The 12,509-nt window shown below is 38.0% G+C and overlaps 1 long non-coding RNA gene across 1 annotated transcript in view; it reads left to right on the top strand.

The window, feature by feature from the left end:
- Positions 1-12,281, top strand: part of LOC149932450 (uncharacterized) — a 30,728-nt gene extending 18,447 nt beyond the window's left edge. Inside the window, exons 2-5 of the long non-coding RNA XR_016473030.1 lie at positions 9,361-9,452; positions 9,594-9,856; positions 11,433-11,514; positions 12,108-12,281. This is a non-coding gene — a long non-coding RNA (uncharacterized LOC149932450). The remainder of the gene's footprint in view (positions 1-9,360; positions 9,453-9,593; positions 9,857-11,432; positions 11,515-12,107) is intronic.
- The last annotated feature ends 228 nt before the right edge of the window (positions 12,282-12,509 follow it).

The raw sequence follows: 12,509 nt of genomic DNA, 5'->3' as shown, positions 1-12,509 counted from the left end.
TACGTCTATATATGCATAAGGAGAAAGAGCTCGCGAAATAAATGTGTTCACGTAAATTGATAAGCTTCAGGCTTAAATTTAGCGCACTTTATCATATAGCGTATAATTTAGTTCATTAATTTTATCTCAACTTTCGAAGAAGTAGACAGTTGAAATGTGCTCTATATTCAATAACAAATTGATCTAAATTATCTAAATTCCAATTAATTGAATAGTAAATTATTTATTCCAATTGCGCTCTAAATCTAAAGTCAAATTTAAATGAAATACAACGTCCAAGACGAAAATGTTTTAGGGATTACCTCCGCATCAAATTTAGGTTTCACTGCAAATGTCAAAAGCCATTGGAGAAAGCTGCAAATATTGAAACCGTTTTGGGAAGCTACAAAAATACTAAAGGTTAAATTCCCATTAACATTGTAGTTTAATGGAAAGAAAAAGAATAATTTTCTTACCGTTAATAATAATAATAATCAGCACCAATTAGTCATCTAGCGACTTTTAATGTCATTAATTTAGGTGGCCGGGTTCTTCATGCACTCAGTGGCGTAAATAAGGCCCCCGTAGACCCCGAAATAATATGGTAGATACCAACTAAAACCCCGAAAAGAGTTTCGCGTCGGGGGCTATGTTGTCTTAGCTAGGCCACACTAATTATTAATGTTAACCTCAATTCGTTTTTTGGAAAGGAGAAACCGGTTCTCTGATTGTCCTCAGAACTATTTGTATTCAACCAATGAAAAATTATGAAATTGAGTTATCCCGTGGACTCACTGAGACTCGATTTTTAATTAAAACATTTGGACTGAGTATAAAAATATTGTCATTATTGATATAACATTTAAAGCCTATTGTTTTTGTCTAAATGACATAAATAATTTTGACCGGCTAAGCCTAATTTTTAAATTACAAGCAGGAAATGGTATAGCAAGGAGAATAAACACAAGAATAATCTCCTTGCAAAATCCAAAACATTGGGCTACGTCAGTGGCGTAGCCAGAAATATTTTAAGGGAGGAATTCAAACTATGTAAAATACCCGAGAGGGGTTAAGAAGGGGGTTAAATTTTAGTACAGCCAAAGTTACAACCAAGGGGGGGGGGGGGGTGGACACGTAAACCCTCCCCTTGTCTACGCCACTGGGCTACGTGAGGGAAATTGATACAATATTGCAACCCACTAATATTGAATATAAATTAATTTTTTTGATGGAAAGGTGTGACCGATTATATTGAACATAAACAAGTAAATTCCAATTCACACGAACCAACATTTGTGTCCGACTTTGTTGGTGAGCACAAGTTTATGAGCTCGTTAAGAACGAAAAGTTATCGAAATACCGTGCAAAGAAATTACAAATACATCTACTAAGTACTTCAAAATATGTCAATTTACATTAATAAATGTATTTTATATTCATATTATTATTTAGTTTTGTACAATCAAACGAATGTGTACGGAAATTATAAGATATAATTATTTGCTCACAAATGTTTTCCTCATTCACACAAAGCAGCTGGGTTCGTGCCAACAAGGTTTGGCAAAAATGTTGACTCACAAATGTTTTCCTCCATTCACACGAAACAACTCGGTTCGTGCCAACAATATTTTTCAAAAATGTTTACTCACAAATGTTTTCCTCATTAACACGAAACAACTCGGTTCGTGCCAACAATATTTTTCAAAAATGTTTACTCACAAATGTTTTCCTCATTCACACGAAGCAACTCGGTTCGTGCCAACAATATTTTTCAAAAACGTTTACTCACAAATATTTTCCTCCATTCAAACACGAAACAACTCGGTTCGTGCCAACGATATTTTTCAAAAATGTTTACTCACAAATGTTTTCCTCCATTCACACGAAACAACTCGGTTCGTGCCAACAATATTTTTCAAAAATGTTGACTCAATGGGCACGAATAAAATTACTGAGTCTGAAGATTGCTTAGCTTTAAGCGTGAAAATAAGTTGAAATATACGGTGTTGGGTTTTGCTCTATTTAAGAGAATATCAAGATTTATTTCTCAAAAACTAAAAATACGTATTAATCTCTTTAGGAATTCATAAGTATAAAGTGACAGTATTAAATTTAACGTATATATATCTTTAATACCATGAAGTTGTTTCGCTATTCGTGTCACGGGTATTAAATTATTACAAAACGCTCCCTGGAGAATGCCGATGAATATCAGATCAGTTTAGGCTTGTCGAAAGAAATTTAATATTTTTCTTATTTAAAAAAAGTGCCGCAAAAAAGGGGGTGGGAAAAGTTATAAGAACCAAAACTTTTTTAACGTTCGAAACAACGCCTGGTTTTGATGAAAAGCGGGGTCACTCTGCCAAATAATAGGACGGGAGGGTGAGGGGGGAGGGGAGGAACGGGCCAACTTTTTAAAAGGCGGCGAGTCATTCTCTCCCTTTGGCGCGAGAATATAGAAAAGGAGCTAAAAGATGAGATGAAAGAGGTTTGCGGTGCTGGATAAGGCGAACTCCCAGGGTGAGGTCGTTAAGAGAGCCAGCGAGGGAGACAAATGAGAAGAGACATTAACTAGAAGTAGCGAAAGCCACTCGCGTCTAAAGCCTATCCGAGTCACCACGCGGCCGAAAAAGGGCGAACTTGCTACCCTCATTACGACGGCGCACCGGTGTGTTGAAACGCGGCGGAGAAAAAGCCAAGAGCCGGTGAGGGTACGGCGCTGCTAAGGAAAGCCAGATGACCCAGGCACATCATTATTTTTGCGAAAAATCACCTCCCCTAACCCACACCTATACCACGCCGTCTAGTCTCGAAACGCTGAAACTTAGATATGGAAGATTTTATCATCGCTACGCGTACGTTTTCCACTACGCAAAATGCCCTACATTCAACTATAAGAAAGAGTGTTTTTCCGAGGGGCAGGTCACTTCCATTTTGGGTGCGTCTTAATCATAGTAAAATGATTAAATAAGGGTAATCAAGATTAAAAAATCTAATTAAGATTAGAAAATCTAATAACGATTTAAACTATATTTAATCATTCTAATCATGATCTAATCTTTTTAATTAGATTTAATCATTTTAATTAGATTTAATCATTTTAATTAGATTTAATCATTTTAATTAGATTTAATCATTTTAATCATGATTTAATCATTTTAATCACGATTTAATCAATGTAATCGGTTGAATCGAGAATTTATCATTAAAATCAAAACTAAAGTACGATTTAATCATACTAATAACGATATAATTTTTTTAATCAGGATTTAATAATTTTAAACATATTTAATCATTTTAATCATATTTAATCATTTAATAATGATTAAATCAGATTTAAATATTCTAATCATGATTAAACGTGATTTAATCCACTTAATCGTGATTAAATAGAATTTAATCAAAATAATCCCGATTAAATCGGATTTAATCTTTTGAGGGGTGCGTCGTTAATCAAGGAAGTGACCTGCCCCTCGTGTTTTTCTAACGCTACTAATCCAATTTAGATAGTGTGTTAATTTACATTTTAAGTTTAAATGTCTTTAACCGGATGCAAACCACCACTATGAAAACATTTCAATTTGGAACCATTTCTCTAAATCCATTGGTTCTCGAGATAAACTTTAAATGACCTTGAACCATGAGTTAAAGGTCATCCAAGTTGGCAATTTCTAAAGACGCCCTACCAGATGAGTATGTCTAGCAAATTTTGATACACTAGCATGAGTATTATTCGAGTTATTAGCCCTTCAACCTGGTCTCTGGTACATATTTTCATCACGACCTTCATGTTTTTGTCTAAAGTTTTTCGACTTGTTATAGGTCAAATAAGGAAGGATACAAATTATTTACTCTTAAAATATGAAGAGGAACACTTTTCTAATTGAAATAAACTATGTATCTCTAATGGTTCTCGAAATATATTTTAAATGATCTCGAAAACATGGTTCAAGGTCATGGAAATTTCCGTTTTCAAGTGACCCCCTACAAGCTCTATGTGTCCGGAAAGTTTAAAATTCCTAGCTAAAATAGATTATTGTCCTTGTATCGTTGTTTAGTTAACAGCCTGTATATATATATATATATATGTTTTACGCATGTTGCAGCCTACTTCCAGGGGCTAGTAGGCCACACTTGGAAGCTCTTTTAACTTATCGTAGAAAAATGGGGAAAACAGGCATACTTCTCAACTCACCCCCTACAACTCCTATATATATATTTTCAGATTCAAATTCCCTGACTATGCCCTGTTTTCCCTGACCATTTTAAGAGATTTTCCCTTACTTATTAAGGTATGTTCCCATTTAACCCAATTTTACCTTCTCCCAAAGTTATCAGTTCTCCCAAAAACATGGTGTCCCATTTGTCCCAATTCCATTTCTCCGAACCGGAGTTCATTTAACCCAAAAATATGGATTCCCCTTTCTCCCAATCATTATTTGTGAATATGTGAATTGACTTGGCGTTAGGTTAGGTTAGGTTAGGTTAGGTTAGGTTAGGTTAGGTTAGGTTAGATTAGGATCCAAAACCCCAGAAGAATTCCTCGAAGCGATAAAATGGGGATTCGATGTAAAATGAAATGGGCAAAATTTGATGTACTTGCATATTAAAATAAAACTTAGATTCATGTTTATACCAAGTGTAATTTTGGGATAACTATTTTGGGACAAATGGGATTTGGGATTATTATTTTGGGACAAATGGGATTGGGACAAATAGGATTGGGAGAAATGGGATTGGGAGAAATTGGAATTGGGAGAACTATTTTGGGCGAAATGGGGGTAAACCCTTATTAAGGCCAAAATTTTTCTTTTATATTTTACTTTTATCAGAAGTTAACAAATTTATATGGACTTATATTTCAGTAAAAAGGTTATTGCAACGTTGAAAAAATTAGCCAAACATTCAAGGAAATAAATGATAATCGTGGAATTTGTCATACATATAGAGTTAAATTACCTTCAAAAAGTGCCCAGATAAAATTGAATTCCCTGACTTTTCCCTGAATTTTTACCAATTCTTAAAATTTCCTGACATTTCCCTGACTTTTTAGGCCCATTTTTAAATTCCCTGACTTTTCCCTGATTTCCCTGTTTCCGCTGACGTGTGGCAACCCTGTAAGGCAATAGGCTAAATATAATTGGTAGCCTTATCCGGGTGTCTTTCCGGAAACCGGGGTGCTGTCATTCAACGAGACCAAAATAAAGGGGAAGAAAAGCCTATTGTTTTAACTTTTCTTTTCCGGCGGGGAGATGGAAAAAATTTAATTAACAGTTCCCGGTTACGCTCTTAATTTGGCAGAGTTATCCCGACTACCGGAAAGAAGCAAAAAGATCATACCCGTCCAGAAAGAAAAGTCTTTTTTAACGTAAGATCTATAGGAAAGGAGAATTATAATGAAGTAGCTTCGGGCGGATATGAAAAAAAAAGCGAGGAAGACTCCGTGAAAATTTCGAGGTGGATATGGCCTACCCTTTTTTTTCAGGCTACCCACTTTTTAGCTTCCTCTCGAGAACCATTTCTTACTATAGCCGCGTTCACACATACCCTCTGCAACGTCGCGAGTGCTCCCGCAACGTTTGCATCCCGTCGTGTGAATAGTTACCGTTGCGCGTCCCAGCGTTTCAGATCGCTTCGGCTGAACCGCTTAGTGGACCATTTTGCCAACGATTCATGACGTCATCGAGTCGGTTTTTGCGAACCATGAGCCTTGTTTTTACAAAAATCGTCAATCGTGAATTTTTTTGCGCCTAATAACATTTTTATGCCTTTTTAAGAAGAAAATGTCTCGCAACGATTTGTCTATTTGTTTAAAAAATACAACAAATTTCTTCTCGGTGCATTAGTTTTTAATTAGAATGTTTTGAAACGTAACTCAAATGCGTGAGTAGACGAACTTCTAATTATATTTATTTACTACGCGTGCCCAATTTTCTTCAAAACTCACGGGAAATCTAACGTGTGAACAAACAGATTTCCAAACGCTATGAACCGCAGCGAGATCGAAACGAGGCAAAACGTTTCCGAGGGTACGTGTGAACGTGGCTTATAGGGACCGAGACAGAAGCGCTTCGTTACGTTTTCAGAAAAATACGGCGAATTTCATTATACCCAAGACAATTATCTCGCTGGCAACTAATGAATTAATCTAACGTCGTGGTGGAGGTGTAATGCTTAGAATAAACTACGGTAGATTCAAATTTGCGTTTAAATTAATTTTATATTTTGACTGCTGAATTTTAATAACACAGGGTATTTTAGTAAGTGTCAAACGTGGCTTTATCTAGTAAAGTTTTCGGTACTATGCCGTGTCGAGACATCATCGTGGTTTTGGAAGGATTGTTATTTCTCATTTTCGGGGATGTAAAAACGGTTTTCTTAATAAAGTAATTTCCCAACAGACCAAAGTTTCGGGTATATTTTGACCAACGTGATAATTACAACAAGCAGTGGCGCGAAAATAATTTATACTCGAGTAATTAATGATACCAAAGAGGTTTGTTTTTTTCTGTTCTCTAACAGATGGCGACTCGGTATTGAGTTGGAGAGGGAAACAGGCTTACACCCTGATACCGAAACGGTTGGAATAAGTTTTTTCGTATTATCGTTTCGAGTGGAGATGGGGGGAAGGAAGCTCGTGAGAAGTCATAACTCTCCCCGCCTTGAGCGGCGCTTGATTTAAAATCAAATGAAAAAGGCTGAAACCCCTCGAACATGATCCAAATCGCGAGTATAATTAAATTCCATAGGCGTCAATTTCACTTTTGCAGAGTGAATGAACTGAACCCGTAAAAAGCTATCGAAGTGGAAGCTGAAAATAATGAGTCCGGGTGTCGGAGATGATGAAGTTGGAGGGTTTGATCTGGGACTGTGGAACCGTCGACGAGAAAGAATTCGACTAGTCCCGTCGATAGATTTTTGCCAAGCCTATGGCCACGCGGGTACCTGTATTTGGCCCGAAGATGGTTTCTAATAGAGAAAACCTGGTCGGCGTAAAGAGAAAAGTTCGGAGGAGAGTTGACGCGAAAAGCTTTCCGTGGCTAAAAGCGGCCTAAAAGATAGCGGCGGTGAGGGTCTCGGGGTAATTACGAACACTGAGCGGAGTTGGATCTCTCGTTAAGGCGGCGACGTCGGACATCATTAAGTTTCCCGCCCACCGGAGAAAGCCAAAGCGAGTTTGAAGGATGAGCCGAGCCGCGAGAAAGAACGAGAGAACCATACATATATATATATCTACGTGGCCAGTCTGGCTTCCCATTGTAAAATGGGCTTTTGATTAATGGAGGGGAGGCGGGTGGGGAGGCGCCAAAATCACGAATCTATACGAGAGTCTCGATCCGCGGGAGAAACTTTGGGGCCAACCACCCCAGTATACCATCTAAAGCCGTTCGCTGCGCCCAAAACATTAGGATTCGTATCCGAAAGGGTTAGGAGCGTATACGAGGTTAAAGCACTGCGAAAACAAAGCGAAAATAATACCGTCCTTCGGCTCTTCGTGGTGAATCGGTTGCTAATAGAGAGGAAAGAGTGAGTAACGTGGCTCTTAATGAACAACTGCTAGGTATATACTAGCGGACGACAGAGTTTAAAACCCTTATTACGACTCCGACCCCGAGTCCCTCTTTCAACCGAGACCAGAAAGTCGTTGCTTTGACAAATTATAGGAAAAATAAGAAGGTTTTAGCTGGGGTTTCCGCCTAAACGTTTAGAAGCTATTTAGCGGCCCTTTAACGTCTTGTCGCGTACATCCTACACGCGAGCGCCCAACAATCAAACGCGTAGCCTCGCGATATCGCCGAGTCTGTTTCTAAAAACGGGCTACGCGTGGAAGGCGAATAGAAACGAACGATCTAAACCTTAAAACAATGCGAGACATTGAAGGATGGCCTAATATTACTTTTTGACGTCGCGTCAAACACGTTCGGCGTTTTACTTTTTCATTTTTGCTCCCCTAAAATATAATACAGCGTGTTACACTTTGTTTACCCGCATAAATACGTCCGCGTGACGCCCTTCGTATCGCGAAGAAGACGCCTTCACGGCGTAGGAACCAGCTATCCGAAGAGAGAAAAAAATCCTTCTTCAAATATTGGAGAAACTTTAACATAAAGAAAGAGACGGGAGAAGAGACGGACGCCTAAGATGGTCGTTTCGATATCGGACGCCTTGACTATACACGGGGATAAACATGGTCGAAATTTTCCAACTCGAAGAGGAACTTTCCTCAGCGCGGCTCTGTATGGCTTTTCCATCACGTTTATAAAGATTACTAAAAGATGACTAGCCTTAAAGTTTGCGCCGGAAAATCTGTTCTTTCTGTACTGTCCTTTGGCGCACCCTTTCTTTTAACATCTCTGATCCTCTTCTCCCTCTCTCATTTTTTCGACGCGTAGGGTCGGGTCTCCGGCCTCGCCTTCTCCGGAGCTCAACTCCTTTTACCGCTTTCTTCTTCGCAGATATTGTCTCTGCTATTTCTCTGGCGAGGAACTAGTTTTGTCATTTCAAAGGAGAATAAGAAATAGCCAGCCTACTCACTCTAAAGACGTCAAATTCCAGTTTGTTTTCTAACTCGACGTGTCTCTTCTCTGAAAAAAGGAAGATAATCGGTTGAAGATACTTTCGTACACTCTGTATACGTATATAACCGGCGAAGAAACGTGGAAGGCGGAGAGTCTGGAAAGGTTTTCGAATCTGAATCGCTTATGACAAACGAATACCGAACTTCGGTCGGATGATTTTTATTTTTTTCTCCCATTCTTCTTCGCTATTCCTATCCACCTTTTCCCTTCCACCTATTCGGGCCAATTATTTATCAAAATTTTTACGGAAGTCTGGGCACCGTTGGCTTCGCCTCCTCTTTTAAAAACTTTAGCTATGCCTTTTCTTGCACTTTTCTCAAGCTCTCAGGAATTCCCCCGTATATAATTAGGCTTTCGAAGTTGGGAAGAATATTGAAGAATCGATAGAGTTATATAGTGTCTACGGAGAAAAAGGGGGTCTTTAAAGAATGAAGTATGGCTTATAAGTATTTTATTTTTTTACGCTTGGAAAGAAAGGAGGGTGTCTCGAAAAGCGTCTTAAAGCTCGCACTTCCACCTACCATTTTGCAGTTTTCCCTGAGTAAATGGATAGATTCACGGCTGGCCAGTTATAAATATGGAGCGGGTATATTAAAAGGGCTTAATACAAATTTGAAAATTGTCACGGAAATAAACGTAATATTTTATACCTTTCGGGAGAAGGGCCGAGCTTTAATCTGTATAGCACGAGTGTACTGACTATGAAAATCTTTATTTTATTGAGAAAACTGCGTTAAAAATATAAGGAGGTTGTTTTGTAATGCACTTTTTAAGTTTTGACTTTTTAACTTTATAATCTTAGTTGAATGACGGCTTTGAATGCAGTCTGTAACCATGGCGACTCGGACACGGCGTGAATAAGTAACTCGTGAGAGTCGTGACAGCATTGCACACGTAAGTATGAGCCTAAGTAAATTTGTTTTTGCGTTTTCCGCCGAATGGCGCTGCTTGTAATGTATAGTGATTCAGATTGACACCGAAACTGAAAGAAACATTTTGGAGCATTTACGTATTTGAAAATTTAATTTATCCTAGTTGTTGATTTTATCGATTGGGCTCTGGTTCAACTTTTAAGACGATATTTGGAAAAGCTTGGCGCCGGCCATTCACTTGTGATTCCAGGAATAACCAGGCACGTTTTTCATGTTTAAACCATGGAAACCTAGGGGCTTTGTTTTCCGGATGATGTTTACCGTGAGCTGAGGTCTTCCCTGATCCGCATCGACCCTTGAGGTTCACAAACTTACCATAAGGCTTCTGACGTCACCGATAAATCGAAATATAAAAATATTTAAACAGTAAGTCTGTTATTTCGCAACATTTTCTATTTATTAAAATATTTCACCAGAAGTATCTCTTGGGTCACATGTTAATATTCAACAATTTGGTTTTGTCTACGATTTGTTATTATGTGATACCTAAGAGAAAAAGGTAATCAAGTCTATAAACACCTATTTGAAAAAAAAAAAGATTTTGTTTTACATCTAGCGCAATATCAAAAATGATATATTAATGGAACAATACTAAAAAAGTTATGAAAAAAATAAAATTTAAATAGTTAGTCTGCCCATAAGTAAAATAATAAACATAAGTATGGCACAGAATGAATTCGGTTAATGGTAGTCTGTGGTGGAGTGATTGCGAAAAGTAATAGTCCAAGAGCCCATGACAAAATAAGCTGGTGATAACGGTTTGTCTTACAGGTCAAAGTGGGGGCTTTCCGGAAATACGAACCATGTGACGTCACTTCCGGTGACCTTGAAAATTGATATGATCTGATATTGGTATCATTCGATTGGTCTCAACGTGCTCTTAACAAATATCGCTAAATTAACCTTCAAATCTGAACCAAATGGCGTATAAGACTAAGAAGGTAATTATGTCTTATACGTGTAAATTTGGGAGGGGCTCAAAATATATTTTTTTAAATCTTATACGCCTCTTGGTTCTTATTTGATCGTTAAATTAGCGATATTTGGTCACCGGAAGTGACGTGATATGGTTCGTATTTCCGGAAATCCCCCACTTTGACCCGTAAGACAAACAGTTCTTTGTTAAAAATCACTAACATAATTAAAAAATACCTTGACCCATCGTGTACCTTATCACATGTTTATTTTGTCATGGGCTCTTGGACTATAAGTTTCTTGTTCGGAAACTCGTCCCTTCCTACTCTTTCCGTTGGCAAAATAATTGGTTAATTTGATGGCGAGAAATACGAGCGTACACGCGTTCAGGTTTGAAATTTGAAAATAACTAACTTCTGAAATGGAACCAGTGTTTATAATAGTTATTTTTATCTTCCGATTCAATAATTCATTATTTTCGAAAAGTAAGCGTTATTTACACTTTTAAAAGCATTTCAATTTTCAATAGCCCTTGGCATCCTCCAAATACTAGGAGCAGTTCGCGGATAGTTGTCAGTCCGTCGGTAAGCAATGGTTTACGTTGTCATTGGCGAAACAGACTATCATTAAACAAGTTGGCAAGCCAAAATATACCAAATATACCTGTAGTGCAAGAGGGCTCGGGTTCGAATCCCGGCCGATTAAAAAATTATACTACACCCAATGACAAAAAGAGGGCGCTTTTGGAAAAACCTTTTCCCTGATTCTAAGAAACTACGTACGCAGTGATTACCCTTTGCCCCGAAAATGCGAACGCGTTCGCAGGCCTGACAGACAGACCCACAGACAGACAGACAGACACGGTGGTTGTATAACCCCTCCTAGGGTACAAAGTCCCCTCGGATAGGTAAAAAATTGCATTGAGTGAATAGGAAGTGTCATACTTATGTTACTTATGGTCTGCCTTATGTAAAAATACCTAAAGATTCGTATTACGAATTTCTAAGTCGAAAAGTATAAATTTCAGTGGGGATTTCGTCTCACCGTAGCGTCGCGGAGTGTTGGACCACAAAGCGAGAAGACCTTGGACGGAAACGCCACTTGGAAATGTAAGTTTCTAAATAAATATAGGAAACGTAGTGTATAATTTGAGAGTTGTATATTTATTATCATACATTGTGAAAATAATTGAAATTTTACGATACGAATAATAATGTACAGGCTGTTTTGATTTGATCGCCCCAGGCATCAAAAACTTTAAATTCTGAAAATATAAAATTTTGTAGGATGTACACCATTGATAGTGATTTTTGCAATTTGTAAATTTCAAAAAAATCGTAGAATTTTTCACGGTTTGGGAAAAATTATTTTTACCGCTAGGTGGTAGACAAAATAAAACCAGTCCATAGAAGTTGGCAATACTTTTCCAAGAAAAATACAAAAGAAACTTATAAATGTTTGTCTGTTAATAATCACTATTTTTAAACCATACGTTTTTTTAATGATAATCAATTTTCCAAAAACATTAAAGGAATTACAATGTACTTTTCTTATAATAAATGAGGTCCCACTGCTAAACACGTCTGGGCGTGATAAAGCATATTTTCTAATGAACTCAGGATCATAGGTGTAGTTACAAGTGCAAGTATTGTTCGCTAGTGACTGACTTCTGGTAAACTTGCTCCTTTACGAATCCCCACAGGAAAAAGTCGAGCGGTGTCAGAACTGGTGACCTAGGAGGCCATCGAACTGCACCGTTCCATCCAATCCAACGCCCAGTGAATTCAGTGTTAAGATTTTCTACCACATTTCGTTGCTGGTGATTTGGCACTCCGTCATGCTGAAACCAAATGTGTGGGATATCGATCAAAAGTTAGTATCCCAACGCATCTGCAACATCATTCTCAAGGAATGCTAGGAAGTTCTGCCCATTGAGCCAATTCAATAGAATAAAGGTCCAATAACGCGATCGCCTATTAGACCAGCCCAGACGCTTAGACGAAATTGAACCTGGTTGTGGTGAGGAAATCCCTGGTGTAGATTTTAATCGCTCCACATGTGTTTGTTCTGTCTGCCTCGAGAAAGAGCACTCTTCAGAAACGAG

This window comes from Leiobunum rupestre, chromosome 8 (genome assembly GCF_980474605.1).
Source record: "Leiobunum rupestre chromosome 8, qqLeiRupe1.1.hap1, whole genome shotgun sequence".
Taxonomy (NCBI): Eukaryota; Metazoa; Arthropoda; class Arachnida; order Opiliones; family Sclerosomatidae; genus Leiobunum; species Leiobunum rupestre.
Note: the sequence above shows the minus strand (reverse complement) of the source record. Positions and strands in the feature narration are given on the sequence as shown.